The sequence below is a fragment of the Centroberyx affinis genome, unplaced genomic scaffold, assembly GCF_046629955.1.
Source record: "Centroberyx affinis isolate AG114_WGS23_722 - 3 ecotype Tasmania unplaced genomic scaffold, CSIRO-AGI_Caff_v1 ptg002162l_1, whole genome shotgun sequence".
NCBI classification, from domain to species: domain Eukaryota; kingdom Metazoa; phylum Chordata; class Actinopteri; order Beryciformes; family Berycidae; genus Centroberyx; species Centroberyx affinis.
In genome coordinates this window covers 22,732-30,752 of record NW_027280477.1, presented here as the reverse complement: position 1 = coordinate 30,752, position 8,021 = coordinate 22,732, and positions in this window count along the sequence as shown.

Here is an 8,021-nt window from a genome sequence, read left to right as displayed (position 1 = left end):
TCCAAACCCTTCTTCATCAACTTTTCTGTTGATGAAGAAGGTGTGTGTAGTGCAATGTCAAATTCGTGGTAAATAAATGGTAAATAAATGTGCAGAACATCAACATGTTTGCATGCTTTGGCTGTAATCTGGTCTGTGTGCGTCCCCTGTGCCATCATTAAAACACATTACTGTGCAGCTGAACACTCAGCAACAGGTTGTGTTTCACTCAGTTACCTCAACAGTTTGGGTTTTAGTATATTTCCATCAGCATCACGTACTGTTATCGCCTCCTTATCATTTGGAGGGGTGTAATGCTTGAAAAAGTAATGTCATCTTTAAAAATATATATATATAAGAGAGACTCAAAGAGCAGCAGTACATGGCTGGCATGAGACTTCTTAAATGATTCTTTATTTTTTTCGAACACGGCTCTTTGACAAGGTAACCTCTCATGAAATATGCATGTTGCTGTATGTGTTCTTGTTATGGGTGCTGGGGATACGGCTCTCGGTGTTGATGTAATCATATCATAAATTATCAAGAGAGGGTGCTGTTGCACTGCAGAGGACGCACCAAACCACACTTACCACCACAGACGGGGAAATCAAAGATCTCCAATACCATTACTGTTCATAATAAATGTCAACCGGCATTAAGAATGCCAAGGACAAATACTTGAGCTAATAACCCTGCATAATTATTGAGACACGATGATGAAATGTTGAGAAATTAGATGTTAAGGCGTTTTTTCCTCTTACTTTCAAATGAGCGTCTTGCTGAGTTTTAAGAAGTAGAGCATGAAGCCTGAGAGCGAGATGAGTTCTGACTTGAGACATGATTTGTCAAGTTTTGAAGGAATTTTGGCATAACAAAAGTTCAAACAATTTATCATAATTGTGTGACAAATGTAGACACATTGTTCTATTTTTGTGCTCTGCTGCTAGCCTTTTTTGTTCATTTTTTTATAGGTGAGAGAGCAACTCTCCCTCGTATTTTATTCTTTTTAGTGACAGTGAAGAGAGATGGGCAAAGTGATGAGGAAGATGCAACAGCGCACCATCAGTTGCAAACAGCGTATTGGTTGTTGGTTGTGAAGACATACTGTTTGTGTACCAAGCCTTTTTTTTTTTATAAATCATGGTATCATATACAATTATAAATCATTTTTTGGACCTAGTTTTCGTAAAGCGCTGAGCTCATTAAATACAGTATTTTGGAATCATTTTTTTTCTGTCAGACAAATGACATTAAATCTCTGTAATTATGAAAAGAGTTTTCTGTCAAAATCCCGTCTCAAAACTTCAGTACAGATCGGTTGGCCTCTCACTCTCTGAGGATTGCCTGAAAGAGAGGATTTGTATGGTTTATTTGTCAAAACAACGTGTTCCAAGGAAGACTGAGAATAAAAAGCAGCGTTTGCAGGATCATCTTAGCCACGGGGACAAAGGAAGAGATGGATCCATCTACAAGTGCCACGAGAAACTGTCAACTTAGAATAAGATTGTCTCGTCAAGCCTGCTTAAATAAGACTACTATCATGGCACTTTTGACATCTTGCAATGGAGTTCCATGTCAGGCAAAACGTTGTCTCTTCTCTTCCCAGGTGATGGAAAATTGAGTTTACACTGCGACGATTTTTTTTTTCTTTCCTTCGTCATCCCACTGAATTCAGAGACAGCCACAGATTTAATACATCATTCAGTCAGGACAGTATCTCACCACAGAGATGCGCATTCCTTTTCAACCAAAAAAAAATCCAACTCAATGTGAAAAATCCCCCTGCTTGAGGAGGTATACTACAAACTATAGCCTTTAAGTGACACTGACGGTGATAAAATAGTTAGCTAAGCTTTCATGAATCCAACGCAGATACAAAGAACGACAGTTGCTTTTCTCATCTGATCAAAGGCGGCAGACAAGTGTTGTAGAATGTCCCCCCCCCCCCCACCGCACCCCAAGCTCTGTCTCTTTCTAATGTTAGTTGAATACATTGTCATCTCATTATCTTTGAAGAGGGGAAAGATCCCTCCCGTATGAGTGGGCACCGTGTCTCTTGCCATCAGACGGGCCCTAAGACTGGTGAAGCGCATTCGCGTCTCATTATGTTGAGTGAGAGACATCAGACACATCCCATCTGCCTAACGCCTTCCGTACACATGCCGCCATACCTCGTCCACTGGCTGGCGGAGAAACACTGGTAGCGGTTTTATCCGTAACTCGGCTAATGGATGGGGCCTGAACATGCTAAGGATGGATAGGAATATGCTAAGCAGTTTAGCACATAGCTGCTAACTAAAGTGTTGCATTTTAAAATCTAACTGTCAGTATCAAGAGAATGCATACCTATTTTTGATGGGATGAGTATATAAACAAGGCTGTAACTATCACACAGCATCTACTCTGCTTCATGCGTCATCATTAATACTGCAGCAGCTGATGTGTAGTTGTGTAGTCTACTCTTTTTTTCATTTTTTTTTTTCAGTGGTTTTAAACTAGAACACAAAACTCATTTACCCCAGGCAACTGGCTGCCAGGGTTTTACTTGTTCCCTCTGACAACTGAATAGAGAGCAAAATTTGAATTCTCCAATCCCTCCCAATTTTCCAATTTGCAAAACCCCCCTCCAGCGGTGGAGAGACAGCACAGGGGAAACGCACCGTTACATGGGATTGATGCAGTGAAACGTGGGATTTGCACGATGACACAGAAGAATGTTATTTTCTCGCGGGTCAACAAATCACTGTGTGGGCCCGTCAAAAAAATACATATTGATTATGTTCGTATATAGGCAAAAATTAAAAGGAAAGAAAATATGATTCATCCTTTAGATAATATATGCACATACAGCACAATTAAGTTCAGGGATAATTCTGAAGTCAGATGCTTGCGTGACTATTCTAATATGACTGAACAGTGCCAAAAGCCAAAAGCCAACAATAACTTGTGACAGATATGCCAAATTGTTCGCAGTTTCTCTCGAGCGGTTCCCACAGACGTCATGGGCCGATTGCCAAAACATCTTATCGTGGACACAGTACACTGAAACCACAACATTGATCTACATGATGGATGTCAGATCAAAATGAATCCAGCCATGGTTTTACCAGCTTTGAATTCATGCATGGGGAAGCCTGTCAGGGGCGAGAGATGATGTGGACACTGGCTCTCACTGTTTGTCAAGATTTACATCCCTCCCCTTCGCTCCTCGCTTGAAGCTAGTCATCCGCTGTCTAGCAGCTTGCCGCCAATACGCCTGAGAATCTAGATTCAACATTTGTGGACTTCTCACAGGAATGAATGCAATTAGACTGTTTTGTGGGTGTAAAACATCCCTTTGCATAAACCATGACGCAGTGCAATCTATCATTTTAATGGGCCTCAACTTTCCCAGGGAACACACTGTAATTTGGTAACTAGACTCGTCTATTCCCCGCTTTATGTGTCTAATTCAAACAGTAAACCAGTGACCCATCAATGGCATATTTTTCCACAGAAGTTCAGCTTCTTCGGAAGGCTGGACAGAAGAACAAAGACACGGGAACTAAATGCACATTTTTTTGGAAAAGTTTAACATCAAATGAGGCTGCTAAATCAGACGAATAATGAGGAAATTTCAAACGCGGCGAAAAAAAAGATCACACGCACAAACAACGCAGTTCTTTAAAGGAGATTTGCGGTTTGTATTCCGACTGATAACGGCCGCGAGTCCCAGGTTTGTGTTGTCTAACTCTCTCTCAAAGCCTTTACAACATCTATAATTCAGAGAACATCATGTCCAGTTCAATAACTCACGCTTTCATTCCTTGAAGGACACACATTCTAAATTTTATATCGTTTTTCTTTTTTTTTTTCTCAGTTCATCTTTACAACTGAAGGTAAAGACATCTATTGTTGCTTGTGCACCACCATTGTGTCTGCTACGACTCTTACCTCACTATGATCTTTCTCCCTGCACATTATTGCTGGCCCCTGCAACATCCGCTTACGAATTGCCTCGAGAACTAAATCACTTCCTTTGTCAGACCCGGCTGCCTTTCTTCCGCAGAGCCATTGCTTACTGCTATTGTTAGTGAAGATGAACAGCCCACGACAATTAAAGCTGTGGACCATTACTTCTGCTGTATGGAAGGTTAGGCCTCATGCTTTACAGCCGGAGGGAGACCGCCGCAGTATCTGCATCTGTCATCCGGCGCCGTAATGGAGAGGCATGGGATGGATGAAGAGCCGACAAATGTCCAACGCTCCGCACACACGGGGTCAGGACGGATGGACGCATGCAGGTGAGAGTACTGTGGAGCGCCGTGGAAACTTACAGAATGCATTACCAGAGTTAGGAAGTGTGAAAACAAACTGTGGGGAAGGACAGAGAAGAAGGGTAGAGGAAGGAAATATGCAAATGTACACACTTATAGAGGTAATCTACGAGATTCTTTACTTTCTTCTTTATTTTTTGTGTGTCATTCTTGGTGCTAAGCGTTCATTTCTATAGCGTTTTTGCACTGTGTTCTTCACACTTTTCAATCAAACAGTGTGTCCAGTACTGTGTCGTCTTTGTCCTTGGATTTTCTGTTGATGCAGTCTGAGTTTCTGTAGGTGGCGCTCTTTTCTTTGTCTGTTCAGCCATGGAGGCTATCACTGCTCATGCTAACTACCCAGTTCGTCTTCTGTTTATTCCAAACAAACTGCTGTTGCTGCTGCTGGAAACATAAAATGCCTCACTTCTTCTGCACTAGGGAATTTTTCCCAGGAAAGGGCTACCAATATGGATGTTTAGAATAGCAGATTTAACAGCTTTCATGGACTGTCTATAGGTTTGAATCACTATTGTGTTATATCAATTGCCCATAGAGACTAGCAAAAAAGAAATGTATTAATATGAAAATGTCACAGATTATCACCTTAAATCTTACATATGTGTCCTTTGCATATGTACAGTGAGCTTTCTACATTTAATCTAAATCTATTTTATGCAAACTACATTGAGCTATTTCACACAAGACAATACATACACAATACTGTGTGTACACAGAGATGAAATGACAGCTATGTGAAAACGACAAGAATGTTCCAAATTATAACGCGCAAGTACAAGGAAGTGATGATGCAAAACCGAACACTTGTGGTACCTTGCTGCAGCTCCAGGCTATAGTCTATAACTACCTACAGATGGGATCTGAACAGAGACACACCAGGGTTGATTTAATCAATTTTTAGAACATTTTGTTTCTTGCTTAACCCCAGGCAAACAGCATCACACAGGCAAAACCCACACGGCAGCCATATTGCCAGGAGGATTGCCCACGGCGGACAAAAGCTGAACCTTTCTTATCCTCCTATAGCTCACTGTCTGAATCGGGTAGTGTATGCATGCAGATAACAACTTCAAAAGATTAATTCTCATCTTACTACACATTTTTTTTGCGGGGAAATCTCTTGTACTCAGAGTAGCCTAAGTCCTTTTGTTACATAGCCTTTAGCTTGGTAAAGAAGTTTCCCTTCAAATTCATCCTGAGGCTCATGCCTGATACCCCTGTTTGACGTGCAGAGGTGTTAAATTATTTAGGAAGAATCTGTATTTTATTATACAGGCAGTTGGAAAGAATACTAACAAGCATCGAGGTGCCGGCTATGAAGGTAAGTACGCTTTAGAGGGTAAATTTAACAAAAATATTGGCCTTGTAAATGTTGGGTTTGTACACCTGATCATTATACAACTTAATGTTTCCCCCGGCAGCCTCTATTCAAAGTGCATCGCATTTGAGCGACTCAAAGTGTTTTCAAGAAAACAACAGACTGTCATTTCCAGTGAAGCTCTGGGGTGTACGACTTGTGATTTCTGACGGCTGCGAGGATGATTTAGATATTCAGTGTATATGGCACACATTTTCAGAAAAATCACAAAAAAAAAAAAACGGTGCCAAAGCAGGCCCGCGTATCGCAGGAGTATATAGCACCAAAAACAAATCCGTGTGAAGAAAGATGGGGACCGGGGAGAACAGCGAGCGCCGCCTCCTTATTGTGCTCCGTCTCTCACCTCTCTCCTCCCCCTCTCCTCCCTCTGTATGTCCTTCACAGTGCAGGGAGCCATGCAGAAAGACCGGGCTTCCCAACATGCCTGCCTTGCCAGCGGGATGCAACACTGCGAAAGGTGTTGCCTCTTTAAGTCTCCTGTGTGGCATGTTAAGCAATGGTAATCTGCCGCAGTGCAGACAATAAATTCCACTGCATAACTAAGCGTCGCCATGACATCGCACCTGGATGGAATATCATATGGGGAGATGGAGGGAAATATGGATGGAGGGAGGGAGTTTGAAAAGCTTTCCAATGGAGGCCGGGTCTGTGTATGTGTATGTGTGTGTGTGTGTGTGTGTGTGTGTGTGTGTGTCCTCCCTCTCTCTCTCTCTTTTCACGGAGACCCCTTGCAGAATAAACATGTGTCACTCATGTTGACACAAAAGGGACTAAATCTGGGAACAAGGAGCACTTGGCCGTACGCTGTATTCTAAAAAAAAAAAAAAAAACGGAAGAAAAAAAAAGAGTGCTGTGCGTTAATTATTTCCTCTAGCTTAGTGCTGATTTGGTCAGCATGCGATTCATCTGTTCAGTGCAACAATGGAGCTTACTGCTATGACAAATCTGAAGGCCTGGGCTGTCTTCCCAGTTCCCAAAAGCTTAATAGTGTGCCATGTGGAATGATGTAATGCTAAAACACTGCAAAACTTGAGTGCACACCAGCTTTAGCAAGGGCAGGGTAAGGAGGGAGAGACGGACCCAAGAGAGAGGGAGGGAGAGAGAGAGAGGGAGGGAGAGAGAGAGAGAGAGAGAGAGAGAGAGAGAGACTCAAAGGGCCTGATTACTGCATATCATCCAGAATACAACTTGTACCACCCAAATCTCCAGTGAGATTCCCAATACTGTTGGAGTATGATAACAGAAATGAAAAGCTAGTTTGTGCCGGGCTTCTCTTAACACAGCCGCCTCACAATGTCGAGGAAAGTGATCGCCGAATTTTCCCTGCCCGACTTAGACAGCAACTCTGCAGTTATTTGACAAACTGAAAGCCATTTCAGGCTGTCACAAGCAAAATTATTTGGAACACCCTGTAGCAAGGACCTATAATCCCCAACAAAGAAATGTTATTATTCACAACAGTGTGAAAAGAGACACACCAAAGCTGCCCTACACCAAGTGTGGGTTTTGCTATGGGTTTTGATCATTTTACTCAATTTTTTCATGAAAGATATTAGACTGTCTTTTCATTCTTTTCACTTCTTTCAAGTGCAGAAGATGAAAGGGTAGTACTCTATAGCAAGCACAGTAACACTTGATAAAACAGCTCTTTGCATAGATATTGCTTCTCATGTAAAGGGGACCAGTCAATGTAATTTTCATGTGTGACAGCAAGCTGTCAGATGTAATGAGAAATGCTAAATCAAAAACGATGAGATATGTAGATTGTCCATATGTTCTAATCGATTTATATCGTCTCTCCCAATAAACTTGATCGCCACCTCTTCAGCATGCAGTACTGCACTACTACTTGTTCAGATTATTTAGACGTTACATGAACACAACATGGTCCTATAACCAGTTTTCACAAATCCTGTAAAGCCAAACTCCCTTATCAAAACATTTAATTTCAGATGTTTCGACCAAGATGACTAATTGACAATGACTAATATTCCGGAAAAGATGAAATAAAACATTGGAAATAAAAGTTACTAAAAAGACTTTGTTGAAAGCGAGGCAAAACATCCATGTCAGCTTTATGAATTTCCATCAAACATTTGTCAGCTATTAAAAGAATGACATTTACTTCCAAGAGATTCATTCAGCCCACATCACCGTGGCATTTAAATCACTTGAAAAGAAAATCTGATATGATTATTTTTATCACCTACTGTAGTCTGTTGGCAATTTCAGCCTCATCACACGCTGAGCAACATATACGTAAGGAAGACGTATCAGATCTCACTCAGGTCCAGGGAACAATCTTCTTTAGCTTCAGTTTTCATGAGATTACCAAGCAATTTACATTT